A 19724-nucleotide genomic window follows, 5' to 3' on the forward strand; every position below is an offset into this window, starting at 1 on the left:
TCATTTTATTTAGAGTAACTACTCACAATCAAAATGTCTAATTTTCACATTAGTTAATATTATTTATATTCAGATGCCCAAAAACAATTGTTTTTTAACAATATATATTTTAAAATCTGATAGTAGCATGTTTTAAGGAATTACAAAATGTGTCCCAAAAATGAGTTTAAAATTACATATTTTTAAGTTTAGTAATTTCTAAATTTAAATAAATTAACTTGTTTGTTAAAAATTAAAATGTATTCATTAATCGTAGATCAAAGGAATAAATATAACAATTCAAATTTAACAAAAAACATATTAATTTTCATGCTTTTATTTAAAAAGTTACAAATACAAAAGATAATTATATTAATCTGTATTTTTACATTATTATACGTTATAAGCTAAAGGAAAATCCACTAAATAAACATAGTTAAAATAGTTTACCTCTAATTTTTATAAGGTTTTATCAGCTAACAATGGATAATAATGGACATACTGGGCGTAGTCTAAGTGCTAAATTTTTTATTTGTGATGTTTGCAAGAAAAGTTTCAAAAATAAGTCACGTTTTACAATTCACCGAAGAGTTCATACGGGAGAAAAGGCGTACAAATATGGAGATTGTGATAAAAGTTTTAAGCAGAAATGCAGTTTAACAAGACATATGTCGTTACATAGCGGAAAGAAAGAGTTTCAATGTGTTGTTTGTTTGAAGGAATTTGCACAAAAAAGTGATTTAAATCGACACATGGTTACCCACACTAAAGAAAAAGACTTCAACTGTGACCAGTGTGGTAAAAGTTTTACTCAGAAGAGTAATGTAAAGAGTCATATGTTGATTCATACTGGAAAAGAATATTTTCAATGTAAAGTTTGTAAGAAGAAATTTTCTTGCAAAAGTAGTTCGAAACGTCATGTGTTGACTCATTCCAAAATAAAAGCTCATGAATGTGATATTTGCATGAAAAAATTTTCAGAAAAAAGTAGTTTAGTCAGACATTTTAGAATTCACTTAGGAGAAAAACCTTATGGGTGTGCAGAATGTGGAAAATGGTTTACTCAACCTTCTGGTCGGAATAAACATATTGATAATTGTCATAAGGAATTAAGTAAAGAACAAAAATCAGCATTGAAGTGCAAAATTCAAAGAACAATTGTTTATGACTATCTCAAAACAATATCTGAACACAATTCTAAATATCTCTAATGTTAGCGGTTTTTTTATTAGATTTGTTAATATTAGAAATCCTTGAATACTTGTTAAGTTATGTATAAATTCGTATAAAAAGAGCTTTAAACTGATCTAAAGTGATTTAATTTTGTGTATTACTTTAAATTGTTTTGTGAATTAGACATATGTTTTATCAAACATATATATAATAAATACGTTCCTTAAGATATAAAGACAGTAATCATAATGTTTATAACACTTTTTATCTTGTTTAAATTATTTTTTCATTGTTTAATTAACTTTTTGAACTTATAATTTTTAATAAAAAAATGATCATAAGTTTTGTATACTTTTAGTCTGAAATAGAAATAAAAACAATTTTTTTAAAGACACTAGTCAGGACTTAATTGAAATATAATAATTGAGTATAATAAGAAATAATAATAAAAGAATAAAAAATGAATTGAAATGTTGTACTAACTAAAACAGGAAAAATGTTTGAATAATTTATACTTTTCTTTTATGATTGGTTCTTCTAAATATTGGAAAATTTTTATTTTTAGTATAGTCTTTTTTTTTTTGGAAAATACACACCAACACTTCAATGCGATTTTTTTTTGATAAAACTCTATTAACAAAAATTATTCATATATTTAATTAGGCGTTAAAAAATAATGTAGTACTACTTTTTATATTGCTTTTAATAAAATATTTTTCCTTTAACCTTAGTACCTATAATAATGTTTATTAATTATAATTAAATGTAGTGTTTAAAATTAAATAGTTTTGATAATCAATTAGCTGAGTTTGTTTTTAAAATTTGTTTCATAAACGGTTTTTAGTTAAAACGATTATGTATAAACGTATAACAGTATAAATAAATTTAAAGTAATTCAGCTCATTTTGTTTAGAAAATATTGTTAGAATTTATTTATTTTTTTCTAAAACTTGAATATGGAACTATGGTTTGAAACAATAAATAAAACATAAATTAGTATTAGTAGTTTAATAAAAAATAAAAACTGAAAAAGCAAGATTTTTGATTAACTACATAAAAGCCAAATATAAGATTATAAACAGTATTTCACCAAAAACAAAAACGAGAAACTAATTAAAAAATTAATAAGAGTAATAACAAATATAAGTGATATTTAAATAAAACTGTAGTACAACAACGGAAGTAAAATGGTTAGTTTAACTAAATTAAGGCATTTTATAATCAAATATTTTATTCTATGTTGATATAGATTTTAACTAAACATTATCAAAAAGCATTATTGCAATAAATAATGACTTTAAATCTATAAATTAAAAATTGTTCGCACAACTTTATTATTTAATAATTGTTCAGTTGTTTTGAAATTTTTAGCAGCAACTGGGTTGCTATTGTGTTAGTTTCGATTTGGCTTCTAAAAATTTAAACACACGTTTAGATTATTATGTTTGTTACCTAAATTTATGAAAATTTGTTTGATATAGTTACTTATACAGTAGCAATTGATTTTGATTCTATACAGCTTTCGTTTAATTATGTTTTTGGATCATTCAACTGCACTTTTCGTTTTCGTAACATCACCGGGTTTTCTTTATTTTACGTTGACTTCGATAAAACTTTTATTTTGTTTGACTTAGCAATTGCTCGTAAAAATTCTATAACATTTCTTTCTTCCTCTTTATCAATTATTTTTTAACCAAAAAATATACTTATCCATCTTTTTTTTACAGAAAAACCAGCTCTAAGTCCAATGACTTTCATGGTGTTCATCAGTTCGCTTTTCAAGACTTATACATTATCAAATAATCAAAGTTATCACATGATTCCACAAACTGGAATCTTCTCCCACTTTTCATTTGTGCCACTTTCCAACCTGGTCGTTAGTTCCGGTCATTAGTTAGTTTATTGTTCTTTCGTTCACAATTGAGAACTTAATTGAAAACAATGATCGCTCAACGTTAGAACCTTTAATGGCATAACTAGTAAATTCAAACTTATTAGAGACAAAAACTTCAAGTGTAAATGTTTAATAAAATATGCCATGTTTGTCATTCTTTGTTGAAATATTTAAACTTACTTTAAACTATAAAAAATAAAATATCAACATGAGATAGTACTAAGAAATTAGTTTATAACAAAATAATAACAATTACCAAGTTTTTCAAAACATCTAAGTAAATCTAGATTAAATAGATTTCAAATACAATTTTAATAGTGACGTGAGAATAGGTAAAAGTTTTAAAGTAGCATTTTTTTCTTGGAAATTTTTTTGAATGATTTATTATCAAGATTTTAGATTCTGTACTACTGACATTTTTAGATTGTTTAAAGTTCATAAATTTTTATTACCTTAGAAAATTTTATTCAAGCTATGCTTTTTTTATTTAATTCTGTTCTAAACAAACATGAAAATTAATGATAATGCTCGTGAAAATAATGTTCTCAATCATATTGTTTAACTGACTTTCAATTTTATTTTCGACAATTTCTAAAGGTTTTTTATGGAAACAACAGATTTATTAAGTTTTTACTTCAAAGTTTAAACCATCGATTGTAATATACTAGGCTACCTGCAAGTTTTGGTCTTAAATTACCTATATTGGATGAATACAATGTTCGTTATTATCATTAATCAAATAAACTGTATGTAATATATTTGTTTTAAATAACGGATTTAAATTTTGATATACAATTTGTAAATTCATAACTTTTAAGTTTTTTCTGGTTTTTTAGTTTCAATTTATCGAAATATAAAACAGTATAAAAAATAAAAAGTATAATATTTTTCTATTACTAATTTTATGTTTTTTATTATTTCTAAGCAGAAAAAAGTATTTTAAACACTGAGTTTTTCACCTAAATATTGCGTACTTAACTGGCAGTGCATACCTAAGAAATTCGTATTTAAGCGGGAAATTAAGAACAAAATAAAATTGTGAACCCCCTTTGAAAAATTTCTAGACACGCCCCTGCATTCTAGTAAGTACATTTGGTACCTCTCTTATCTTTACAATCTCTCGTATCTTTACGCATTTTTCTGTAGACACAATGTGCGTAAATAAGCGATAAATTGCTGTAGTTTAACAATAAGTAACATCTGAGATTTTATGTTTTATATGTTTACATTTTTGAATAGTTAGTTGATCGTAATTAAAAAATACTAGAAATTAGTTTTTAAGAGGTATATAATTAGAACTTTAATTCTTAATATAAAAGACTAAAATAAAATACTAAAATTATTTACTTATCATAAAATGTATTTTTTAGTTATACCAGTAAAATACCAGGATCGTTTGTTACAGCTTAATATTTATCAATGACAGCTACAAATCAGTCATTAAGTTCACTTGAATTATAAAAACAACAAATGTTCACTCATTTTATTTAGAATAAGATTATCGGTAACTGTTTTTTTCATTTTACTTAATTAAATTACAATTTTGTTTAAATTTTATTTTTATCATTTGAGTGAATCCATCAAAAATGAATTTATGCAAAAGTGACCAGACTACGAATAGTGTTACTACTGTTATGATTATATATATGTCATTTTAAAATTTCGCTGTTTAGATAAGTAATTAAAATAGTTAAAAATTATGTTACATTGAATAGCTTGTATTATGATTTTTGTTAGTATTAAAAATTAAGTAACTAATAAGTTAGTAAAAATAAAAATTTCTAGTTCTGCAGACAATGTGATGAAACTAGATAAATTTTAAAAGTGCTTTAAGTCTACATTTTATGTATGTTTTAGCTTTGTGTGTTAAATAATACATTATTTTTAAATTACAGTATTAATAAGTTAAGGTAGTATATAAAGTAGATATTTAGGATAGTCTAAGTATACAAATGTTCGTAAAATCATTTTATATGTTTGAAAAGAAGTAACAGTGTAGTCCTCCAGGGCCTGAGGTAGGAACTACCTTTAATTGGGGGAAGTCCCCTTTTTTGTGCTAAACGCTTAGCGCGTTTAGCTCTTAAGGTTTTTAATGAATTTACCTTACTCATTAGGTTTAACTTAGTAATTAATAAGTAAAGTTAATATAAGTAATTTCTTTAATGAAGTGAGTTTATTGTATATGTGATTTTAATGTAAATGAAAGTTGAAAAGACAAAGCAACCAATTTATCAGTAGAATAAAACTGCGAATAAAAACACAACAAGTAAAAACCAAATTCTACAAATTAAAATATCTTAATAATGTTTTTAAAGTATCTGAATGACACAATCTTAAACACAAAATAGGTCTTGCTAAAAGTACTGCTAATTATACAGAGTCTTAATGTATGTCGTGCTTCATGCACAACGATGGCTAAACTAAGCACAATATAATACGATAACGCAAATAAGCATCAAGATCTTATAGAACGAAAACAATAAAAAAGTTCTTATAATGAATTCGTGTGCGTCTCGCACGGTCTTATGGCTTAACTGAGCACATTACAATACAGTAATACAAATAAAAATTAAGTTTTTATAAAATGACATAAAACTTGTATATTATATTTTTGAAAAAAATGATTAGTTTTGTAATAAAATATAGACAAATTTTTGTTTTTATCATTATTAATCTATTTAGGTACTTTTTTAAGCGTTTTTGGCTAATAGCAGGGCAAAAAATATTAAAACGGAATGTTGAAAAGCGAATATTAGTTTTGCAAATAATTAATCATTTAAAAATAAACGTTTTTATTAAAGACAGGAAAACTGTTTAGACCGGTAAAGAAACGTAAATTAAACGAAAGCGATCTTTAGTCAAATGTTGTCACTCATTTTAATAAATTTGCTTTAACAATTTTTAACTTGATTTTGATTGCATAACAAGTTTATAACTATTAACTGTTTGTGAAAGAAAACTTTCAAGTAATCTTTGCTTTGTATCTGAACTATACAATATATTTAACTCTTATTACTTAGTAAAAAACATTATTACATTAGTTAAAACTTTATCTACAACAAACATTTTTTTAATTTTATGACATCTAAAAAGCTGATTCTAACACACTTTTAAGCATTTTAACCCATAGATGTAGGTTATTTAAATACTAAACTTGTATGGTTAATGGTTATAGTGTAATGTACAACCACACTTTGAATCAAAATTATATTTTATATTTTAATTTTTCTAAATGCTGATTTCCAATAGTGCTTAAATATACATAGTTTATATTAAACAAGAATTGCAACCAGTAACAAATGTATAAAGAAAATCATATATTAGAAAATACTTGAAATGTAGTGATTAACCTGCAAACTTTAGTTCAAATATTTTAATGTAAAGTTCTTGAATAAATGAATTTTATTGTAACTTTTAAGTAGAAGGTAACTAAGTGCTAATTTTTTTAGATTAAACGTATATCTGTTAAAAACATTTATACTCTAGTAAAATATGAAGTTAGGAAAAAAATTCAAGAGTTATTATTATTTTTCTGCAACTAGATGTTTATTTTAGAATTCAAAAGTTTATTAACCTAAGAAATGTAAATTTTAATAGTTGTTGCATCTGAAATAAAAACTACTGTACACAATTTTTAATATATAATTTTGCTTATTTTAATTTCTATAACTAGTTTTAACTAATTCATGTAACTATTAGTCAACAAGTAATCTAATAAGTAATATTCAAAAAAAATATTATTATCAATCAGTCTTAATACTTTGTAAAATAAGTTATTACTTCAAAAATAAATAAATTATTGATTTAGTACTATCTTATATTAAAACACACTTATTTTACCTTCAATTTGTGAATTTTAAAATCTTAGATGAAAGATTAAAAACAAGCAATTTTTTTCTCAAATAGTTTTTATTAATTGAAAGCTATCATTAAACAACTAATTATTCTTAAAGTTAAATCAAATACATGAACCTCAGATTTTAAAAACTCTAATGAAGATATTTATTAGCACTTTAGTTTGAAATACTGGTGAGTTTGGTCCAAACAAAAGTAATATGGCTGTTAAAAGTGTTTCTTGTGATGTTTGCAAGAAGAGTTTCAGAACTAAATCCTACCTGAAGTTTCAAAAAAGAATATATACAAGGGAAAAACCTTACAATTTTTTGGATTCGGTAGGTCACTACTTAACATTTTGAAAATCATATTTATAAATAAATTACATGCAAATCTTATATTTAAAACATATTTAAACGTTATTTTGCTTTTTATAATTTTTAAATAACTTTTCAGGGAAGTGAGTTGGCGTATCAAATATATATCAAGATTTTAAACGTATTTATAAAAATTACACGTTTCAAGTAAGTTGTATTTTGGTAAATTTATTGCATATAATTTTTAAAATGTTCACATCTATGTTAATTTATAGTAAAATTAACATAAGATATATAAAATATGGGTAAAAAAACAATCTATTTATAATAAACTCCAACCACCAAGACTAAATAAATTTTAGCTATATTCAAATGGTGTTTTCTTCTGCCCTAACTGAACCTTTTATCTAAAATTTACTTGTATATTGACTAAACTACAACAATCTCTTAAATAAAGTATATCTAAATAAAATTTTGATGATTTTTTTTATGAAAATAAATTGTTGATTAGTTTGCTTTCAAAGCTACTTGAAACTTTTAATCGCACTTAACTTGTAAAAATAGAAAAATTGTCAGCAATCAAGAAGAGCTTTTTGTCTAAATAATTATCTAATACTTTAGTTATTTTGGTCAAGTATAAGTTAGATAACCAAAAAACTAAATCTAAAGATGAAAAATTATATAAGTAATAATAAACTAAATTGTTCACTCAGGAGAGAATAAGTTTTTTATATTTTATTTACTTAAACATTTTTCATTACTTGTATCTTAGTAAAACTATTAAATATAAGATAACAAAGTTTTAAACTTTTTAAAACCAATAGTATAATTATTAAAAACAGTTTTACTCTGGTGAAGTAAAAAATTTGAAATAATTTTAAGATTTTCTCTGCAATTAGATATTTATTTTAAAGTTTTTAAAGTATAAGATTATGAGAAAGGTAAACTTTATTAATAGAATCTACAATAAAATTTAAAGTACTCAAATTTTGATATATGTTATTATTTATTTAGTTTTTAATTTTTTATATTTATTTTGACTATGTTACTTTACTCAACAGGTAATCTATTCACAATATTAAATAAATAATAACAAAAACACAGCCTCAATACATTATAAAATAAGTTGTTGTTCCAAAAATGCTCATTTAGTACTTTTTCATAATATATTATACTTTCTTTTTAGCTTTAATATGTTATGTAAAACAAAGTTTGAAGGATTTTTTTAAATCGAGGAACTTTTTACATAAAATACTTTTTATTGATTGAAAGTTATCATTAAACAATGAATTATGTTTTAAATTAAATTAAATAAATAAATGTCTGTTTTTTTATAAACTATTGAACATAACTTTTAGCTATTTAAGTTTGAACTATGAGTGATTCTGGTCATAACAAAAACAATATGGTTGTTTCTTGTCATGTTTGCAAGAAAACTTTCAAAACTAAATCCTACCTGAAATATCACAAAAGAATACATACAGGAGAAAAACCATACAAATGTGATATTTGTGACAAAAGATTTATCATTAAAGGTACCTTAACAAGTCATATGCTGGTGCATAGTGGTAAAAAAGAGTTTCAATGTTATGTTTGTCATAATTTTGCTCGAAAACATAATTTAAATGAACATTTCGTTACTCATACCAAAGATAAACTAAGCAAAGTGCAACAATCAGAACTGAAGTGTAAAATACAAAGAACTATTGGTCATGACTATTTTTAGTTAATATCTGTATATAATCTTACTTATTTAAAATGTTACAATTTGTTACTAAAGAAATGAGATCAAAATCTAAGTGATGTTAATTGAAACTAAACCTAATAACGTGTACTTTCAAAAATTAGAAGAAATTCAGAATACTTCAAAAAAATTCTGAAAACCTGTTCATATCCGTTTATATTTTACCTATTTATTTGAACTACGTTAGCACAAACTTATTTAATCATTTTACACAAAACAAAAGTATTAATAAAAAAAAGCATTATAACAACAAGTTTAATGATATCTGAATTGGCACTATCTTTTTTATAAGTATCTTGTGTGCAAAACTTATCTTGGTCATCTAAACATGCAACGCATGCTTTTATCAACAGCTAAAAATTCTGAAACTTGTTACAAAACTGATTTTAATAGTAAGTAATCATCGTATCAATATAATCAAAATAATTTTAACGTAATCTCACATATAATTTGTTAAAAAAAATCTATTTTTCAATTTTAAAATTAGTTTTTTACAAACTGATTAGTCCTTGCTAAACCATTTATTTTACATGAAAGAAAGTAAAAATATAATTTAGTAAGAATTTCAGTCAAACTTGTAATGTTACTAAAAGCAGATTATTTTATCTTTAAATTCAGGTGAAGTATTAAAGATAAAATATTTCTTACAAAAACCATAAGTTTATTAAAAAAATGAAACAACTAATTAATTTTCTGAAAGTATTGCAACTTAATTATAGTTTTTAAATGGTTTTAAATGAATTTAGCTATTTTTTAACGACTTATCCTTGCAAAATTCTAAAAATTATAGACTAATTTGATCAGTTTTTTTAAATATTCATGTTTTCATCTGCCCTATCCGAACCATTTAATTAAAACCTTATTTAATTGGTGACTAAAGTACAACAGTATCTAAAGTAAAATTAATTTTAATTTTAATCAACTGGTAATACAGTAAAATAGAGATTTGTATGCTTTCTAAACTACCTGACAATAAACTTTTACTTAGATATTGAATAGACGATAAAAAAATCTCAAGTTAACATAACTTAAATTTAAAACAAATTTTTTGTTGAAGTAAAAACGAAATTTGTTTCTTTTCCAAGCTTCTTGGCACTTTTAATCACACTTAAGTTTGAAAATATAATAAGAAGTAGTCAGAAAGAAGTGCTTTCTGTCTAGTTTATCATCTCATACCTTATAAAACTTATACAAACATTAGTTTGCATATTTCAAGTATACAAAAAAATTAGAACCTAAACTTAATAATTAGGTTTTAAAAATCAAAATTTTATTCAGATTGAAGTAAAAACTTTGTTTGTTGCCTACTTAAAGAATTTTAAACAAAAAGTTTCTAAACATCTGTATTTTAGTACAAATATTAAATAGAAGGTAAAAAAATACTAAAATTTCATAAGAAAAAATTTACAATTGATAAAACAGCTTTACTTTTGTAAAATAATATGTTTTCAAGTAATTCGATAATTATTTGTGTTTTTCTGCAATTAGAAGTTTAGTATTTAAAAATAAGATAACGCTCAGAAATGTAAACTTTATTAATAAAAATGCATCTGAAGTAGATTAAATGTATACAATTTGTTTTTATATATTATTGCTTGTTTTAAATTACATATTATATAATTAACTTTGAATTAGCCATGTACTTTTTAGTCAACAGGTAATCTAATAAGTAATATAAAATAGATATTAAAATAAATCAGCCTTAATACACTTAAAAATAATTTGTTATTTCTAAAATAGATGATACGTTAGTTAAGTATTATTTTATAATTAAATAACCTTTTTTAGCTTCAATTTATTTAGTTAAACAAATTTAGATGAAAATTTACAAATCGAGCAATTTTTTTTAATAACGTTTTTATTGATTTAAAGTTTTAATTAAACAATAAACTATTTATTAATCATAATTAAGTACATCAATCTCTGTTCTTTTTCTAACTATTAAACACAACTTTTAGCTCTTAAGTTAAACTATAGGTGATTCTGGTCAAAACAAAAGTAACATGGTTGATAAAAGTTTTTCCTGTGATTTTTGTAAGAAAAGTTTCAAAACTGAATCCTACCTGAAAGTTCACAAAAGAATACATACAGGAGAAAAACCATACAAATGTGATATTTGTGACAAAAGATTTATCATTAAAGGTAGCTTAACAAGTCATATGCTGGTGCATAGTGGTAAAAAAGAGTTTCAATGTTGTGTTTTCCATAAAAATTTTGCTCGAAAACATAATTTAAATGAACATTTCGTTACTCACACCAAAGATAAACTTTTGTTTGTGACAAAAGATGTGATGTTTGTGACAAAAGTTTTACTTTAAAAGGTAATGTAAAGAGACACATGTTAGTTCATACTGGTTTAAAGGAACATTATTGTGAAGTTTGCAAGAAGAAGTTTTCTCAGAAGGGCGATTTAAAACGTCATATGTTGACTCACACCAAAGTAAAAGAACATGAATGTGATATTTGCAAGAAGAAGTTTCCTTGTAAGGGAAATTTAGTGAGACACTTTAGAATTCACTTAGGAGAAAAGCCTTATGGTTGTGCAGAATGTGGAAAATGGTTTACAGATATTTCCAATCGAAATAGTCATATACGTATTCATCATAAGGAGCTTAATAAAAAAAAGCAATCAGAACTGAAGTGTAAAATTCGAAGAAGTATTGTCCATGACTACCTTAAGACCATAGCTGAATACAATTCCAAGGATACATATTGTTAGCACTTAAATTATTTTGAAATTAAGTTTTTCTAAACATTTGAACATCAACATTTATAATTTTACACTGACCTATACTATGATTCTCTAGCTTGGTTTTTTTATTTGTGATAAAGTTAATTGAATATTTTATAAATATGGTTTTGAAGCTATATAAATAAAATATTTTTAAAATTTAAATTCTGTTTATCAACCTTTTAATCAATAAAGGAACGTAAGCTGAAGAATTTAATTGCGAAATATCTCATATAAAATCTAAATAAATAGTTTGAATTCTTAGAATTTTTAAATTCGTCAATTTAATATATTTTCATATGCTGGAAAAAGCTTGAGTTCTGAGGGATAATAAATATTTTGTAATAAAATAATATTAATTTATGAACATATCTAAATTCTATTGTTAAACTAAAAAGTTAAAATATTTTAAAGTATTATAAGTGCTTTGGTTGATAACTTAATGTTGACTTAGGAAACTATAAAACTTCAATTAGAGAGTAATATAATGTTGAGTTTTAGAATTATCGGTCTATTTAATATCAGTATTTCCTTGTATAATGGTTCTTACAAATCTAACAATTTAATTATTACAGCAAAGTTCTATAGTATAAGAATTTAGTTAATTTTACATTTGATTATTACTTCATTTTATATATTAAAACTTCAAACTACAGTATAATTTTGTTTTGGTTTTAATTCAGTTTATCTTAGTAAGTTACAATTTTCGACAAACTTACTTCGAAAGTAATCAAAACAATTTCAGAAAAAATGAAAAGTGCATTGTTATATACTTTAAATAAGTTATGCACCGGAAAAAAGCTATTCTATAATAATACGACAAAAAAAAAGCAGGCTGGTTTTACTTCTTGCGCTTTAAAACAATATCATATTTGCTAATTAATTATCATTATCATTTACTTTCGATGTAGCAGAAAAAAGCTATAGGATGAAGTTTGTTGAACAACCACTAAAAATTTATCATACATTAGTTAACAAAACGGTTTCATAGTAAAAGTTATTTCGCGTTTATGACAAATTTCTATAATTCCGAAAAGTTTATATTGTTTTATTTTTCCTATGGTAAATTAAGTATTTAATTTACAATTTTTTGCTTATTTAATCTTAGGAATCAGTTATAAATTATTCGTAAACTTTTTCTGTTTTGCTAATTTATAGTTGTGTTATTTAACAGCTAACTTTGTTGTGTCTACCACTAAATACTAACCAAAAAACGAAATGTTCATTTAGTTTTACAACAATTTTTTTTTAAATTTTAAATTTATGTATATCTTAAAACTTTTTAAAACAATTTAATTTTCTAGGTAAACACTTTATTAGTTATTTATTAATACTTATTGTTAATTCTTAAAACATACAAAAAAAAAGAGTTGAAATTCCAAAACGTTATTAAAGGTTTTAGTAGCCTTTTAGATATAAAAAATCAACGAAATAATAATATCAAACATAAAATATCAAACTTCTATACAAAAATGCTTCGAAATGCTGTTGCTAATATAAATAGCTGTACTGCAAACAAATTATACTAATTATTATACTTGCTAATAAAAATAGCTGTACTGTATAGTAATTGTACTATTAAAAAAATGCATTTGAAAAAATGCATTCTAAATAGCATAAGTGCGCACTCAAAAAGAACATTTAAATGAATAATTTTTTTTATGAAAACAATTCAGATAATATAGTAACAGAACACAAAAAAGTTATTAAAAAATATTTGTTCATATGATTCATTTATAATGTTATTGTTAAATTGTATTAAAAAAGTTTTTTAACAATATTAAAACCAGTTATTTAACTGTTGGAACTTACTTTAACAAGTGTCTTTGCTTAGGTTTTATTTTCCAATTAAACGATTTTTCTTATATTTACTAAGTATATAATTACAATTACTAATTATTTACTTCCCCGTTACTTGATTTTACTATTTATATTTGTTTGCATCGTGTTATTTTAGTTTTACTTAAAAAGCTTTGAAGATCTTTTAAGGAGAAACATTGTCAACTAAAGTACAACTGTTGAAATTCTTTTTGATATTTTAACTCATAAGTGTGGAGCGCTCTAATTCATACAGTTTGACGTTCTAACATGTGCTTTTTTAACATGTCTATATTTTAAAATCAAATTTTGGCATATATAAGGGAGTTACAAAAATTTTTCAAAAATGGTTTCAAATCTACAAGTTCATATAATAATATATTGTTTAATTTAGTTAATTGAACAAGTTTGCAAAATAAAAAAATATATTTATGAATCATAGAACAAGGAAAAAACTAACAAAAGTTGTTTATTGAACAAAACATGTTGTTTTTTCATGCTTTTATCTGAAAGGTTACAAAATTATAAGATAATTAGATTAATCTTTATGATGACATTATCATACATTATAAACTAAAAGCACATGTCAGTTCATACTGGAAAGAAAGATTTTCATTGTGAAGTTTGTGAAAAGAGGTTTTCTTGGATAAGTAGTTTGAAACGTCATGGGTTGACTTACACTAAAGTAAAATACCATGAATGTGACATTTGCCGGAAAGAATTTACTCAAAAAAGAGATTTAGTCAAACACTTTAGAATTTACTTAGGAGAAAAACCTTATGGTTATTCAGAATGTGGTAACTGGTTTACTAAAGTTTCCGGACGAAATTATCATATACGTACTTATCATAAGGAACTAAGTAAAAACGAACAATCAGAACTGAAGTAAAAAATACTAAAAAGTGTTGTGTATGATTACCTTAAAACAATTTCTGAACACAATTCTAAATATACTCAATGCTAGCGGTTAGTTTTTTATGAAAAAAAAGAATATTAGAAAACTCTGAATATTTGTTAATTTTTGTATAAATGAGTATCAATAAAATATATTTTACTCTTCTAAAACGATTTACTTTTGTTTATAATTTTTTGTGTTCCATATTTTAGTTGCATATTTTATAAAATGAATACATTCTGTAAAAATTATAATCTTCTTCATAGATTTTTTACTTTACAATTAAACTTACAATTAATCTTAACAGTTATGTATAAAAACTATAATTTTCTTCATAAGTCTCGTAGCTAAAGTCTCGAAACAACAAATATATTGTAAATAAAACATTTTTTTTACCTAATTTTTTAATTTTTTATTTAATTTTTTGAATCAAAACAATTACAAAAAAAGATCATAGTAGTTTTATTTATTTTTTGTAAGAAATTCAATTAAAAACAAGTATTTTTAAAATAATAGTTACGATTTAAATTTACGAAGATAATTCATAACTAAAACTTAATTTGTTAAGTTATTGTAGTTATAACAAATTGAAAAGTTTTCAAAGAATAACAAAAATGAATCGAAATGTTATTTAAGATTTTTGCTTAATTTTAAATGTTTGAAAGGTTTTCTCTAATATTAAAATTTTCTTCCTTTTTGGTAATCACGCACAAACACTTTAAATTAAATTTTTTTTGACGAAACTCTATTTAGAATATTTACATCTTTGGTGAAGCGTTTTAAAATAATGTAGCAAATAGTACAGTTTGTAGTAAAAATAAGTAATTGTAGTTTTATAATGTATGTACCTACGATAATGCTTATTAATTGTATTATAGTTAAAGTTTATTGAACGACAAAAATAAAAGACGCTCAAACTATTTGGTCCTAGGACCTGGTGCAAAAACAACCTTTCGGTTATAGAGTCGAACAACACGGCTTGTCAAGGACTTTAAATATTTAAAGTAAGGTTATAAAAAGTAATACTTTTTGATCAATCATCTAATTTGATTGTTTTTATTTTGTTCCATAAATAGTTTTTATATTAAAGGCTCATAATTATACAAAAGTTTGAAAAGAAAAGAGTTACATTTAGCTTATTTACTTGAGAAAATATTGTATGATTTTTTTATTTGTAACTAAAACTTGAATAAAAACTAAACAGATTATAAACCTTAAACAATAATTAAAACTGTTTAAGACTATAAGTTACTCTTAGTAAATAAACCATTAATTGAGAATGTCACCAATCTCCGTGTTTAACACACTATTTTACATAACTTTTAGCACTTAAGTTTATAATATGGGTAATTCTGGTCAAAACAAAAGTAAAATGGTTGTTTCTTGTGATGTTTGCAAGAAGATTTTCAAAACAAAATGGTACTTGAAAGTTCACAAAAGAATACATGCAGGAGAGAAACCATACAAATGTGATTTTTGTGACAAAAAATTTATAGTTAAAGGTAGGTTAACAAGTCATATGCTGGTACATAGTGGCAAGAAAGAATGTCAATGTCATGTTTGTCATAAGAATTTTGCTCGAAAAGGTGATATGAAACGTCACTTAGTTACTCACACCAAAGATAAACTTTTCAAATGTGATCTATGTGACAAAAGTTTTGCTCAAAAAATAAATGTGAAAAAACATATGGTAGTTCATACTGGTATAAAAGAACATCAGTGTGAAGTTTGTGAGAAGAAATTTTCTCTAAAAAGTCATTTAAAACAACACATGGTGACTCATACTAAAGTGAAGGAACATGAATGTGATATTTGTAAGAAGAAGTTTTCTCAGAAAGGAAGTTTAGTCAGACACTTTAGAATTCACTTAGGAGAAAAACCATTTGGTTGTGCAGACTGTGGAAAATGGTTCACTGATAGTTCTGCACGTAGTAAGCATATACGTAATTTTCATAAAGAACCTAGTAAAGAAAAGCAATTAGAACTGAAATGTAAAATACAAAGAAGTATTGTTTATGATTACCTTGAGGCGATAAATGAATACAATTCTAAAAATACCTATTTTTAGCACTTACAATTTATAAAACTAAGTATATTTAAACATTTGCAACGACTTAATTTCTAATTTTACACTGACCTATGACACTCTAGCTTAATTTTTTTTAATATGTTTGAGTAACTTGAATTTTAACAAATCTGCTTGAAGGCTATATAACTAATTTTATACTTTAAACTTCGTTTATTGATTTTTTTATAAATAAAGGTACGTAACCTATCAAATTTTATTGTAATATATCGTACATTAGATTTAAATAATTAGTTTGAAATTCGATAACTTAATACGTTTTTGGATATCTGAAAAAATTAAGTTTGATCTGAGGTATATCGAATATTTTGTTATAAAATGAAATTACTCTCTGGATTGATTTAAAAACTTAACATTAATCTATTTAAAAGTCTAATAGTCTCTGTTGAGTTTGGCGACTTGATGTCTAAGAGACGATTTTTGTTTAAAAATTAAAGAACTTTAAATCAGTAATATTACTTAATTTTTTATCAAGATAAAGTTTTTGGTCTTTATAAAATTAATAAAAAAGTATATGATGGTTTAGTATTTAGATTATCAATATCTACTCGATCAGTATTGAAACAATTTTTAAGCAAAATTTTAGTTTTTAATAATATTTTTAATAAAAAAAAATTTAAGAATTATTAACCTGTCCCTCAATAATTTCTTTGGTAAGCTATTTCTGAATATATGTTATATTATGATAAGTTTTATTTTTATCCTCGAAGTATTTTTATAAGTTATAGACTATTTAGGATAAAGATAACAAATAAAAAGTGAAGAAAATTTTGACTTCAACAATTATTTTTTTCATAATTTATTTATCTAGAAGAAGAATAAAATTACATTTACTAATTTATATATAAATTATAATGTTTTTAAATACTATCTTATGCAATAGTTATTAATTAACTATACTTATTTTTAACTAATTTTTAATAAACTTACTTATTTCAAAAATCAGCTAAATTCTGTTCATCGATTTATCTATAAGGTTATATTAGTATTTAGACAAGAGTAATTAGTTCAATAAATGTATTTATTGTGATTGCATATTTGTATTGTGTGTTTTTAAAAAGTTTTATGTTGTTATCTAAAGATTTATTATTATTATAAAATATCAAGTTGATTTAAATTATGGATAAAAATTTTAAAATATAAATAAACTGTATGTTTGATTTAGGTTTAAAATTTATTTATAATTCAGGGCGATTTTTTTTTTCATATATGCTAAAAAAAAGAATTATTAACTTGCGTGTAGTAGTGTTTAAAAAAATAAAAAAACCCAACTTAAAATATCAGTTCGTTTAAAATATTCAAACTTCCACTACTTTTTAATTTGACTGTTATCACCGGAAAATAAGTATTACGTTATTAATTCAAATTTCACTCAAATAATTTAACATTAACTTGCATTAAACTTAAATCTTATTGGTTATATTATTTTACTAATAAAACAAACACGTTTTAACTTCCTATCAAAACATTGAATAGTTAATAAATTTGTGAATATAGATAACGTACATATTAAATAACAACATACTCCCTAACAATGTTTTGTATAGTGTTGTAGTAGACATAAGCAAAAATTTTTAGTTTATAATTGTTAGGTAGTAAATTATAAATTAAAATGCCAAATAATTTATAAGATAAGGAAAATAAAATAAAATATTTTGTTACTAAGTAATTTTCTATAAAGATAATTAACTAAATAAATAAAACATATATAGAATGCATCTGTATATTTTAAAATGTTTGTAGAGTATACTAGTAAACATAATTTTTGTTATTACTAATTATAACTTAAATAGTTAATTTTACTTTGCTATAAAAATCAATTTAAAGTTTGCTTTTTATGATTAATTTATTTACTTTAACGAATAAACCTATTCATCTTACTGAACTATTTTTCTTTAAAAAATTAAATAGTTAAAAATTTATATTAGGGCCCGAAAGCACTGTGTAAATACAAAACGTTTTATTATCAATAATTTTGTACATAAGACATACAACCTTTATACATATGTTCATAGCTATATGTTACAAAAAAGTTAAAATATAGTTATCTTAAATTCAAGGTTCTTCGAACATTTAAATGGCCTATGTTATTATAGTTTAAGTTTATTTTTGTTATTTTCAGTATAAGTTAAACAGATAGTATAAGCGTTTGTCGACCTTAACAGTTTAAAAAACTCAAATTCTTTTTCTTGAGGCACTTGTATTTTTAACTATGTCTTAAAACTTAAACATTAAAAGAGCAAAAGCTTATGTTTAAGTCAAAGTATTATTATCTAATTTTTAATACTTTTAGTTTTTCTAAGGTTAATGTCATTTATTATTTTGTTATAAAGTTAAAAATAAGATATAATTAGAAACTAATTAACATATTTGTTGAAAATTTGTATTTTTAGCAAGCTATTTAAGCAATTTATACTTCATTCATCTGTGTAATGAATACGTTTGGAATAATTTTCAATTTAATTATTTTCAAAGTTACTACCTATTAACAAATTGCAATATTTAAAGCTAAAAATGACACTAATGTCAAATATATCATTTGTTTTTACAAATTATAATTGATTATAAGTAAACATGAAAAATGAGAGAAAAGTACAGCTTAATATTGAACTGAACTGATTGTACTTGAAACATTGAAGATTTTAAACTACTTTATTTACACGATATATAAGGATATAAAATATGTATATACACGACACTTATTATATAATGTATATAAGTATCTAAAACTTTATATTAGATATGTAGCTAGTAAAATATTTTTTGTTCGTACTTGTTCCATTTTGTAGTTTAATATAAGTTAAAAACTAAACAAATATTAATTTCTTAAAATTTTTTCACATTTTTTGATGCTTTTCAGATCTACATTGTTTTAGTTTTGTATAATAATTACAAAAAAAAAGATATTTGACAAAAAGAATTTTTTTTATGTTTTAAATTTTCTAATTTTAATTCACTTTGAATTCTTAATAAGTAAGCTGTAAATTAGTATAAAGTTTAACTATTTTCAAATTATTTATTTTATTTTTTATGTTAAACAAGGGATTAAAAACTAGGTACAACTTCCTTTTAACTAAAAAAATATTTTTGTTTAACATAAGTATTTGAAAGATAACTATTTACCTAAACGAATACTTTTTTAACTTATCTAATTTATTCAATCGAAAAAACTTAGTACTACATAATAGTCTGAGTATATTGTAAATAATATCAGAGCAATATAACAAATATAAAATATAAAACAATGTTTAGT

General features: G+C 23.0%; 1 pseudogene; it reads left to right on the top strand.

Annotated features, from left to right (window-relative positions):
• Positions 1 to 461: 461 nt before the first annotated feature.
• On the top strand, positions 462 to 16453 carry LOC145839314 (uncharacterized; annotated as a pseudogene).
• The last annotated feature ends 3271 nt before the right edge of the window (positions 16454 to 19724 follow it).

This window comes from Thalia democratica, chromosome 6 (assembly GCF_965202585.1).
Source record: "Thalia democratica chromosome 6, ktThaDemo2.hap1.1, whole genome shotgun sequence".
In the NCBI taxonomy this organism is placed as follows: Eukaryota; Metazoa; Chordata; class Thaliacea; order Salpida; family Salpidae; genus Thalia; species Thalia democratica.